This window comes from Varroa destructor, unplaced genomic scaffold (assembly GCF_002443255.2).
Source record: "Varroa destructor unplaced genomic scaffold, Vdes_3.0 BEIS01000003.1, whole genome shotgun sequence".
NCBI lineage: Eukaryota > Metazoa > Arthropoda > Arachnida > Mesostigmata > Varroidae > Varroa > Varroa destructor.
The window spans coordinates 1791110-1804438 of record NW_019211456.1 but is presented as its reverse complement, the minus strand read 5'-3'; the positions used below and the strand labels follow the sequence as shown (position 1 = coordinate 1804438).

Below are 13329 nucleotides of genomic sequence, written 5' to 3'. Positions count from 1 at the left end.
TTGTGTTCAATAAATTCCAGTTTTCGTTCTATACGTATCTATTCGTCTAGGCGTGGATTTCTAAACTGAAATGTGTTTCTTTTCTTCTTTTCTAAGAAAACGACATGAATTGTCTTCGGAGCGTATTCACTTCCTCTGTAACTGTGCTTCCTACGGAATAAAGACATGAAAAAAAAGGGATATTCTTGGTAGACTACCCTCGTTGTGGCTAAGCAGTGGTAAAGTAGCTGTAGTCGAAGCTGTGTCCTTATGAAGCGGTGGAACTACCTCACTGACAAGCGTCGTTCGGTTCGTCTGCTACTGCCATAAACGCATAATACTATATCGTTATTACAGAACATTGAACAACATACCGACCCATAGAACTTTGTTGGGCTATATTTCGTTTGTCCGTTACACATGGTGTCTGTCGTTCCATCTCAACTCGCTGGCCCAGTGAAGCACCGGGGTCACCCACCAGCTCGGCCGACCCTCATTTTGAAGATTCATCCGCCAACATCAGCTGTCGTCGTATTGTCTTACTTCACTTCAGTCAAAACATCCTAACGGGGGGGCGGGGGGGGCCGCGAAATAGCTATTTTTCTTTTTATGACCGAGTCATCTCGGTCCTCCTACAACTTAAACTATTAGACATAGTTGATGCAGCAGGTCGATAAGTACAACTGCTATTTAGTCTCGTAGAATTCCGTCGGCAAGAGAAAGTCAACACATATATAGAACATCAGAATTGTTAAAATGACAAGGAAAATGATAGTTACTAAGGTAATAATAATGTGAATCGTGATAGCCTCAGAGAGGCGTCACACTATAAGACAGACACATCATAGGACATGATGCAGGGCCTAATTTGAATATAGCTATGACGAACTACTACGGCTATGCATGAACGCTATTAACTAGTTTAGTAGATAGATTATATATAAAGCATTAAATGGCACGCTATACGTATCGCCATATTGGTTTGGCCCATACCTTCACATTGATAACTTCCCCTCTAACACGAAACTATACGGTTACGAATATATTATCTATTGATTGTTCAATGTCAAACCTTCAGGCTGAGTAAAATTGCACGCGACCGACAAACAATATGAAAATCCAATAGACGATTTAACAACGTATCAGGCATACGTAAATGTGCACCGCTGTTATGGAGCGATACGGATGTTCAATGGATACCGACGAGTTTAGCAGAAACGACCGCTAAATGCAATTACCTGATAGCTGCTGGTCGCTGTTCAGTAAGAGCGGGCTAGAAATAGCAGAGGCATCGGTAGCTTCCCCACCATTGTTCACGCACGATCTACAGGATCACATCATTGCACGTTACATGCATTGCACTGTCAACTATTCGAATAGTTGTTGTCGATGTCGTCACTGCTGCCGCTGCGGGTGTTCAGGTTTAGCTGGGCGAAATAGGTCGAGAGGGAACTTTCAGCCTTATCTTCGGCCGTTCATTTGCGACTGGCGGACCAGGTAGTCGATCGGTGACTGCAGGCCCATAGGCCATAGGTTTGCGGTTGCATAGTCACCGGGTCATCTATTCTAGGAGACGAGATTGATTGCAAGAAAAAAGTATGAGTAGACAGGCTATCTGGAAGGCAGGGCACGTACTATTGGGTGTTGTTTCAGGAAGGTCAGGCTGTATGTACAGCGTTCCATTTGTCATGACATTAATGATGTACAAGATCTGCTTTTATAAATGACGATCATCGTCATCATCGTTTCCACGCGTATTGATATTAGCCGATTCACCTAAGACACACAGAGGATTACAAATGAGCTAAAATCTGCATTGGTTTCTATCTCTGGGATGGATACACGGCTGTTTACTGCAGATAACAAGGGCGCTGGCTGCGGACACCGAAGCAACAACAAGAACACAACGATTAGGAGGACCAAAAGAGAAGCGTCGATTCGCAGATTTTACTTTCTGTTTTACTGTGTGTTCCTTCACTGGCCCTGTCGTTTTCTTCATTGAGACGATGACGATCACAAGAGTAGCAGTTGGCCGCCGATGCCATGTACACTTTGTTTAGAAGACATGCACTCTGTCTCATGCGAATGTCTCCTCGTGGTGTATTATTAGGATCATACGACTATTTACCGTGCTAATGGTTCTTCTGTTGTTAAAGTGACCGGAGAGCGTACGTACGTATGTATGTTGATGGCTGGTTCGAAAGCCTCGTAACCGTTAGTATCGCACTGGAGACGATGACGACGATGAGAAGACGCCGTCAATGCACGTTGGTTCACAGTTGCTGATAGCGAGAACCAAAGCAAGTACGAGGCACGGAATTCTGTGTACGAAGCAGAACAGCTGTTCTAGCTGATATCAGACTGCAACAGCGAAACATGACCCATGTCACCGGAAAGCGCGCTTCGTTACGAGACGCGTACAGATTCGAATAGGGTATGTAAATGTATATAGATCGTTGACCGGGAAAATTCTGGATTGGATTGCTGTGTAGTTCGATTTCAGCGCGTAAGCTACGTTTTATTACCACGTATTACCACGAAACGCACGTGCTGTCGTGCATATAATAATGAGGACGGCTCGTTTTTGTTCTCAAAGATCATGGCGAAACCTTTCGTCTAGATCGGATTTATGCAGTGACCAAGAAATATTGTTGAAATGTGTAAGGTGACAGTTATAATTGCTCGAACAGTGATATGTGGGCTCGCATGGTTACTTAAACGGATGCTGCTATTTACTCAGAAGGCAAACTCCGAGGTCTGCCGACAATATCGAACAGAATTAGAAAAAAATTCACTTTTTTTTGTCCCTAAACTGAAGTGGCAGCTGCTTAGCCTGTTGCTGCTGCTGCTGCCATCACCATCACCACCGCCATCACCGAGCATCGTCGTAATAAAGTTCGAAGGAAGCTCCTGTGGCCTTCTGATGCCACTGCGAAACCTTACAACAAGGTTTGGTTGCTTCGTCGGTTCCATCTGCCCCTCAGCGGCGCCGCCGCCGCCGCCGGCGTTCCACTTTTCTCGTTCCTCTCTAGAAAAGTCGACCAGCTTTGCGGGATTGGTTTCCTGCTTTTCGCCTCCCTACTGGCCTTGGATAGCTGTACTTGCTAGGAAGGTTTTCGGGGCTTCACAAGCAAAGTTCAATGAAGGGAGCTCCATGACCAGCAAGGACCGCAGCATCTACGGCCTCTGTTGGTTGAACATGTGAAAAATGAAGTCAACCAAAGCGAGTACAGTCACTTTGCCCCTTTTACCACCATGTCACTGCTACTCCGTTATTCTCGCCTGCTACTCAACTGAACTCCCGACTCCTGTTCAAGTCTCTGAATTGAGTCGACCACTAGTGAATGAAGTAACCATTGACCCCCCCCCCAGAGCCATCTGACGCGGGAGGGTCCAGTCAGCGAGGTATCCGCCAAACAGCCGCTACGGCTACCACCGCCAACTCCATCCGTGGAAGTCTACTACTGACTCTGGATCTCCACTATATTACCGCTGTCGAGAACAGGCTTCGTTTGACCTCGGGAACACTACTGGAGCCAATTTGGCCCATTTGCCGCACGACGACACCAAGCCAATGGATGCCATACCATCACAGGCACCCCCACCCGATGCTCACTTACTGCCCGACCGTCCATCCATCCATTCGTCCGTCCGTCCGTCCGTCCGTCCGTCCGTCCCTCCCTCGCTTCGTTTCGCCAGCCACTTTCAAGAGATAATCGGGTTTAAAGCTATAATACATTGTGGGCGGAAGGCAGGCAGGCGGGCAGGCGGGCGGGCAGGCGGGCGGGCGGGCGCACGGTCTGCTCGGGCCCGGTAGGAAGCTTCTCTCCCAGACAACGGCATCATTTAGGGTCTTTATCATCAAGTAGCCGACGGTAGGGTTGCTGGGCTTGACGAAAGGATTGTCTGTCGTGCGGCACCTATTCGTGTTCATTTACTTTCGAGTGATAGAGGTGAAAGGATTCAAATGTCTAGAGACGCAGGGTATCGATTCGTTTCAATTTAGCTTCTCGTCAAATGATTTTTATCTTTCAGCTCTCGAGAGCGATGGCCCTAACGCAGCGAACGACAATTTCATTTTCAGCCGCGCAGCTCCACCGCCTTTGTTGTTGTTGTTATGGTGTTAACGATACGAGCAGACGCGTGCGATAACGACCCTGTTGCCGATTTAAAATCATCGCGGAAGTAAAAACATGATTTGTTTCTCCCTGCTTTTTTGAGTATCTTCTGTCCCTCTAGGACCTTCGCTAAGATGACGCAATGCTGTGAAATACTCTGGACATCACAGCTGTTGCTGAAAAACAACTGATCGAAAAATCGTCAAACAGATTATCGTAGGACAGCCAAAAAAAAAAGGGTCTAACAAAGTCTGTTTTTATAAACTGCTAATAGTGCCTCTAACTCGAATATAGATATGAGGATGTATCACTTTTATCAGGCAGCCATAGTGGTAGTTTGACATTAGACAAACCATCGTTGTTACTACGACAAATTGGCGTATCTCACCGCTTGTTTTATAGTTAAATAATAAATTACAGACAAATAACACGTACGAAATTAGAAAATTCATTAGATTAAATGATAGCAATAATAATCCTCAGATTTATTTCTAACTATCTAGCTATAAAATTTCTCCATAGAGGATCATGTAAACTGGTGCACTTCATCAGTACGCAGGTCGCTCTCTTCCGATATTATATATAGTATTATTATTCCGCAAGCACCATCCCCATTCTCTCTGGCAACTTCCCTACTTTGTTCCAGTCATTATTATTATTACTATTATGACATAGCAGAAGCAGCGATCGTTCTTAGCCTCGTTTCTTCGGTGACGTCTATTGAAGTGCAGAACGCGTGTGTGTTGTGTATAGAGGGTGAAAATAATAAGGAAGGCGGAAGAGGTCTTGTCTTGACGAAACTTGCCGAGTTCGTTCCCTTTTTCCTGTTCACTTAACCCTGTCAACTGGTGTTCGACTATTCCCGCTATTTTGTCATTATGGTGCTGCTCATTCATAGACTTTCTTCATTCTACAGCCGCTGGTGAACGGTATCAGCTCCACTCTCATCATAATATCCATCCATACAGTCTCCCATTGAACCAACCATCCCAGGATATTAATCCATGGATCAACTGGTCCATTCTTATTAAAACAATAATAATAATACGAAAAAGACGACGACTATACAGACGGTGGCGGCGATGAACAACTGACTTCTATATATATATATATATATATATATATATATATATGTATATATATATATATATATATATATATATATATATATGTATATATATATGTGTGTGCGTGTCGATGTCTGTATGAGTAGTGAGTGAAATGAAGACAGAGCCCAGGCCGAAGATGGTAGAGAGGTCGTCCGCAGTGGCAGCGGTAGTGGCAGAAGAGTTCATTATCTCGAGGTGCGCTAAAACTGCTCTGCCAGTGTTCATCGCTGTGGGGTGTGGGTGGTTGGACGACGACGACGACGATGCTGCTGGTGGAGTGATGAGTGAGAGAAAAAGCTGAGGGAAGAGACGAGTAGGATGGCCGCCCGCGGCCAGGAACAAGCCAAGAAGGCGAAAGAACAGGGACCAGGATGGGGGGGGGGGGGTCTGGGAATGGGGTTCATTCGCCGCGTGTCTGTTCTTGCTTTCTCCCGCCTTCCAGCTAGCCCTTCTTAGCTCCTCTGTCCTGTTCTTGGCTCACACAGGAAAGGCATTCCTCTCAATAGAGAAACCACTTATATTTTAATAAAGCCGCTCCTCTGTTTGGTTGGCCCCTTCTCATTCTTGCTCCAGTCTAGGTTTGCTCTTTCGCGCCCCACTCCGACTGGCAGGGTTGTACTGGGAACAGAGAGTTAGCAGGAGATAACCACCTTTCCCCCATTGGGGGAGAACCAGCAGTTCAGGAACCGGTCATCGTCATCATACAGAGCGAGAGAGTGTTAAAATCACCACACTCTAGCTGGTCACTCGTTGGCTTTACTCTAATTCCTCTGCTCATCGGCAAGGATGCCCTGCATCTGGAATGGGCGTTGTCTCTACCATTACGTTATGAATCCAGCAAAAGCATGACCATCGACGTCGTTTCAGTAGGCAACGCTTGGTCCGCCCAAAGTGGTATTGTCCACCTTACAGGCGACAACAGAGCCAAACAAACGCTAAATCTGTCCACTACAACGATACACTCTTCTTCTTCCCGTTGTTTAGCTAGGTCAAGGCTCTTTCTTTGTCTGGCGTTGCACTCCCCATGTCTCAGACCGGAAGCCAAACCGGACGTCAATCCTCCCGCGCTGACAAACTCTGCATCGTGACCGTTGATGCAGACTATCAGCCCAGCATGGGATAAAGGAAAACGACGCGTCTTCCGCAGGTGACTAGTTACTCCTACTTCTTGTGTTTTTTTTTTTTCGTTGCTGTGGGTAAATTTATGACATACGGCGTTGCCAGCTTCTTCTTTGAACGCTGCATGTTATGTGACAAGCGACGACGCACAAGCTGTTCGTACGAGCAGAGTGCTTATGCGCTGCCGCCTGTTTTGTCATTATTGAACAAGGGGTTCACCAAAACGCACGAGGGAATAAGAGAATGTTGGTCGTGCCGAACCAATGACTCCATCGCAGATGTCCGTCTCAGCTAACAGAACCCCATGAATACCAGAGGGCGACGCTGTTTTAGCAGGCCGCATTAGCCCCCAGCGCTTCAGGCTACGACCGTCCATTTTTACAGTTTCACAAGTCGCACAGAGATATGGCTCAGTTAATTTTAACTTATGGCGCTAAGAAAACATGACGGTCTGAGGGTATGCGTGTTTTGTATGTATAGGAGAATTATCAAAGGGAGATAAATTTGGCCCGTACCGTAAAGATTAAGCGTGTAACAATCTTCAATTAGCAACTCGATTACTACACTTATAAAACGGGCTCCTGTTAATGTCATAGCTAAAAAGAAGCAATACGATCTGCAATATCTGAGGGTCTTTCCTTTTCTATAGTCCGCAATGTTTACTAAATAATATAAAAAGATGGATAAAAGTAAATGAAGCACTATAAAATTTCAAATATTATGGAATAAGATTGTTTGAAGATATATTTAGTATCTTGATCATAGGTTCCGTCTCAGACATATGTCGATTGCTTAAAATAATGGTGCACCCCATACATTGTTGGCTGGTCAGTTGGCGAGGTAAGTAGAGTTTTCAATCAATTTTGATCTTCCATCCACTTCTTTATCCCAGTCTTCGCCTAGGACCCCTTGCCCCTTTACCTCCTCCGTACTTATGACTATTAGAGGACATTCGACGACTCGACAGAAGGCGGACTCACTCTTGTACCCCGCTTTCACACAGCAGTGCTCTTAGCCGAACAGCGCAAGTTCCGCTGTGACCACTTAAGCGACATAGACGCAAGCTTAGCAAGCTTTGAATAATTGAGCACAAGTGGCGAAGTAATCCGCAGTACTTCTCCACGAGCCATCTCCTCCATCCATCCATGTACGCTATGAACAGCTTGAGATCCATCTTCAACGTGGGATGTGGGCGCCGCAATGAAAGTTGAGCAATTCGTACATATAGAGTATGGGTATAGGCAAGCGGGGGGCCGGGGGGCATATAGGCGACTAGAAGAAGAAGCAGCAGGCTCATGCAGACGGCAGAGCTAGACTTCTAAGGAGATTTGCATTTCAAGTGCTGGCTAAAGCAACAGCACGAATCTACCGCCAAGTGTACTACTATCAGACAATCGACGTTTTTACAAATTGTTCCGCTATATGCAAGCGCGAGCTGCAGGGGGGCTGAACGTCGCGCAGATGTGCGACATTATTATTTGTTCGCTCGGTGCTTTGATGACAAACACATATGCCAATGATACAAGTCATTTGGTAGGCAGATATAGCCCACGCCTAGGGGCGTCCGTATTCTCGTTTGCCATCTCTTGCACACGTTACTCAGCATATTATATAGGGCGCGTCAAACGATGGTTTTCTATTTCAGAGCCCCCGACTTTTGGTGCTTGTTTATGTCGAACTTAGCATCATATTTGCAGGCCAAAATAGTGCAATTGCAGAGTACGGCCGTAGCCGACTTCGCGATAATAAGTTTTTACAAAAAACAGATACTATTCCGAACGGAACATAACCGTTTGGTGCGCCCCAAAACCAAAAACGGCGTATCCCTACAAATAAGTAGTACTATCGCTGATAATGGTGGAATTACATTTTAAAACATCCACAACGATATCGTTCACGAAACTACCGAATACATGGTAAAGGTAAGATCGTCAATAGAGCGCACCTCGTGTTCCGTTAAAGTTGCGCTCAAAGGGATATGTTCTTAATGGCTTCTTTTACCGATGCCCTTCGTGTCAAAATCACTCTTGCTGCTTTAATGCCAGGATCTCTTCCGTCGTAACTACGAGAGTCTCTACGTTTGGCTACCGATTCTCATCGCGCTTCTGAAGAAACGATGACAATCGAGAACAAAACGTCGGTTGGTGATTTGGAGGCTCTCCCGCTAAAACAAGGTGTGACTAGCGACGACCGCCATGATTGCACTGCTTATTCGTAATATTTCTGTAAATATGACACATTTTCTGTAAATCGCACATCATTTTAATACGGGATTGCTTATTTTTTTCAAGCGTAACGAAACGGAGTTAGGGAAAAGCAGTGCCATGAAGACAATCAACTCAATCGTTGGAGATTTTTAATAGAAAGTAAGGGTTTCACGCCGCCTGTATCTTAGCTGTGAACTGAAAAAAAAAAGCACAAAAACAAGCGTCTTTTTTTAATCGGATCACTTTGAAAGCAGGCCTAGCGTACGATGAATCACCCCCCAGTTTACGACACCTTGTCTCCACTCGTCCAGCGAACTAACTACTATATATACTTGTAAGACTATTGGTTAAGAATGATTGGATAATTAACCATTTAAAATTATAGATCTGAGTAAGCAATCTTACTAATCATTGTCACACTTCCATAGAAAATGTTCATTTAGCTTTCGATGATATAAATGACTTCAAATGAAGTTTTATTTACAAGCGTTATTTTTTGTCGTCACGGTATTTCGCTGGTGCTTCCGTGACACCTGTGGGTAATACATTCGGTGCATACATCCCACGACTATTTTGTGCTTATACGTACTCCGTCTCTATGAATAAGAGTGCTCTGAATTGACCCAAATGCTATTAGTGGCTAGATGCGTGAATTACGGTTGGGGTACCAGCCTGCAAGTGTTACGTGTTCGTGTAGGCAGTACTAATTGAAGAGGAAAACGTTTCATGTGTGATGCACAAAAGCCATGTGCGTGGCTGTGCGTTTACCGTATTTTTTTTTTATTCTTATTTGGTTGTTTTGTACCCGTTCTGAATGCACATCGTCGGATTCTCTGTCGCCTTAACCTCAGTCGTTTGCTTGTCGCCATTTTGAAAGCATGTTTCCATTGAACAAAACAAACTCCCTGAAATAGACTTTGTTCGTCAAACAAAAAAATATCGTCCAAAAAAAACCAAACGAAGGCGAAAGAGTACGCACGGCCAACAGTGTGTCAGCCAGCAGTCAACGCTGATCAACGTTGTACCTAAGCGGCGTCATCGTCATCATCATCAGCTAGTAAGGCCACCAATTAGGCCAACGGCCAGACAAACTAGCGAATTATTGAGTCACAAAGCTTTTGTGACTCAGTGAGTGAGTGACTGAGTTGTTCGGCGGACGAATGATAGCCGCAAGTTAATGGCCGAGACTTGTTTTGTGACCTGTGGCTGAACGTGTGTCGGCTCTGATGATGTTGCTGTCGCCGTCATCATCGCTTCTGTCGCCCGCCGCCGCCGCCGCCGCCGCCGTCGTCGCCGTCGCCGTCGCCGTCGTCGTCGTCGTCGTCGTCGTCGTCGTCGTCGTCGTCGTCCTCGTCGTCGTCGTTGTCGTCATCATTTGCTTGCGTCTCGCAGCGAACTAAGCTAAAGAAAAATGACTCAATGAAATAGTTGGCTAATTACATGGTGGTAGTGCTGCTAGCGGCGCATCTTGTTTCGAGCGCTCAGTGACTCTGTCTAGGCTCATCATACCGCCAGTCCGTGGCCAGTCACCCGTCGTTCGTTCGTTTGCAGAGCGGGAGATAAAGGGAGAGTGAGAGTTCTCTTTTCCTTCACGAAGAGAAAAAGAAGAACGAAAGAAAAGCCTACCACACACACACACACACACACACACACCAACATACATAGCAGTCTTCAATACTGGCTGATTCAGTCAAGATGCTGGTCAAATGGCTCGCGACATTTCGCGCGCTAGAAGAATGACCAACTAGCGGACCGACAGGTGGAGAGACACTCCGATAGAATAACACTCACACACACACACAGTCAGATGCACGTCGCCAGACCACAGCGCACCAAGACGTCCTTACGATGGTAATAGTGGTGGTGATGACTTGGGAAAAACGAATAGCAGAAGGTTGAACCAGAGATAGTTACGGCAGTAGCAGAAGCGAAACAGAAAGAAGGCGATGGCGACTGCTCCCGCTGCTGCTGTTGCCATTGCTATCGGCCGACAGCAGGCCATTATAGCAGGTCAGGGCCCTGCGCTGCCACTTTCAAGGCAGATCTGGCAGATAGGTGCCGTTGCTGCAACGCAGTAGATCAGAGTCAGTAAGACGCACCAACACTGTCAACCTTCACAACAAAAAAATCGCGGTCATCATCGTCCATGCCGCCGTCGTCGTTGGTGCCATTACGGCGCTAATGAAAGTCAGCCACGGCAAGTGGTTTTTATCAATATATGCTTTGTTGTCGATCGGCATTGAAGCCATCATTGATCTCTCGTCCACTCTAGTAGCGAAAGCTTTATTGAATAATGTACGATAATATTACCTACTTTACGCGAAATTTTAATTACATCAATAGATTGGTAATTGCGTACAAAGTAACCGTGTGTTTCTTAAAAACAATATGTTGAGGTTTTCTATTCAGTGCGAAGCGTCTGTTGATGTTTGCTAGTTTCATAGGAACTATCGTCCACTAAACAAATAGAAAGAAGAATCCTTTGGATTCGAGGGAGACAAAACGAAGAAAAGAAAACCGATTGACAAGCGGCCTGCCGCCCGCTGGATAAACTACGTAATAAGGATAATATCGTGACGATAGTGGCATCTCGCTAAAAATTTGCATTGGATTGTCTCCTTTCAATGAGCACATACTGTCGCGCACCATTACTGCCTGTCTATACCGGCTGATGCTAATCTAAGCTTATTCAGGACGATCAAGGCGAATGATTTGAAATGGCATAACAGTAGAGGTAGTCATTCGAGTCAGTAAGGCCTTATAGTGCACTGCAGGCCGTACCAGCGCAGCACAACGCATCAGGCCGTCTTGTTGGCAGATGCGCGCCTTTTCTACCCAGCTGAGCGCCCCGCAAGCAGCTCTGCTAAACAACAACTAAGCAAGGAGGTACGGCACAGCACCCGGACAGAGAGGTAGATAGATAGAACGATCCTCTTCTCTTCATCCTGTACAGACGACACGAGCGACGGACGAGCTCATCGCCATTGCTACGGCCGCTGCTTTTTTGAGGATTATAGCCCGCGCCACAATCCATCCGCGCCGTCCGCAGCATCACCGCCATTACTACGACTACCACTGTGATACACGCAGAGACTCTATGCGTATGTCCCACCAATTTGGAACGCACTCGTCCGAAGATCATTCTTGGTACCCGGCATGGCGTTCAGGGTCGTTTTTAGCGCCGACACCAGGTTAGCCAGATAGATCGTCCAAAGAAAATTGTCCGCATTGCAGCCGACGAGCAAGCAGCAGTGAAACTGCGGATTCCGGATTAGCGCGATACTATAGACGACCGGCTATCGAGTATAGCTAACGAGACAGAGGGTCAGCGATTATCATCCTAGTCGAGAGACGCTCCGTCCATTCGGGCTGGAGCTAGTTTGAAGTCCGGGCTATGGTCGAGAGGGCGGCTTGATTCGAGATGCTTCTCCCTTTGCTCGGTGCGAGCGTAGCGTTCATGCTCATCTTCGATAGTCCTCATCGAGATGAATCGCGCTGCTGTTTTGTGGGTCGAGTGAGTGCCAGAACGGCCGATAGACCCACGCCACGATCGTTGTCATTACCCAATCTAATTCCACCGATCTATCGCTGCTATACAGCTGCGATTTGATTCTGTTCGTTTTTATTGTTCTTACTTGAGTCTTACCTGCGCACGCCGCTAGCGCGTCATCTTCGAAAACGCCTGATTATCATACTAATTAAATACACATAAAGTATTGTAGAATGAATTGACTAGATGTACTCGAGCAGACGTACAGATATCTATTTTAGTGGTTCAGCCCCTAGTTTAATCCAATCTTCTCGTCCCTATCCTAGGTGTACAGAGTGCTGATCGGGACCAATGTTCGATTTGCATACGCGAGGCTGTTTGTCTTCCATATCACGCTCCTTTAGGGTTACCGACCAAGTTCATTCAAAAGATCTCCATTTTACCGTAGCTGGTAATGGTAGAACGGATACCATTAAGTTGGGAGCCCCAACTCGCTCGGCTCTCGACACCTCCCCGCGTAATTTAAGTTTTTTTGGTTGTGGCACATTGGTTAATTACCCATTCCCTATAAAGGACCGCCCATTTACTTACTGCACCTATCATAGGCTATGTGTGGGCATGCCATAATGCATTAGTACACTCGTAGTGTTTCACTCTCACGGAACTGCTCTTGCTATTATTTGTCTATCTATGTTTGTAGCGGCGTTAGTACGCGCGAGCTCTAAGAGGTCACAAAACGAAGATGATCCACAGCTGCAAAAGGAGAAGGAGGAGTCAGGTAGGAGGACCAGTGTAACGACGTCGGATAGGACGGAGAAAGATTACCATTTCAAATGGCGATTCTCAAGTGCCGGCTTACATCTATGTGTTTCTGAATGGGTGAATGCCTCTTAACAGTTAGTTTGTGCCCGAATTTCTCTCAACAATATCGTGCAAGAATAGCATACTGTTAGAATTCTAGCAATACTAACCCGACTACGACTTACTTAATTGCACTGTATTTCAAGGGACCAGTAAAGGGTCGAACATAGCGAAACCGTTATAAGTTCTCCACACGGTTTCGTCCTTATCTAGCATATATACCGCCATCAACGAATTAAGTATAAGTTAACTCGACGGTGGTATGTACAAGTCGATGTCACTTTGGTCGCTGTCCCAGGGCCAACCTGTACCAGTCACGGCAAAGATCGTTCGAGATATTTATCACTACAGTCAATCTGTTTCCGGTAACGTTTGAGGAAAAGTTCAGTCCAATACACCTAGTACATCATAAAATATCGGACGCAGATATCAGCCTAATCGTAGTG

The 13329-nt window shown here is 46.0% G+C and overlaps 1 protein-coding gene across 5 annotated transcripts in view; it reads right to left on the bottom strand.

The window, feature by feature from the left end:
* The window catches only part of LOC111246424 (uncharacterized), a 155507-nt gene that overhangs the window by 59337 nt on the left and 82841 nt on the right, over nt 1-13329 (bottom strand). The window lies entirely within an intron of this gene.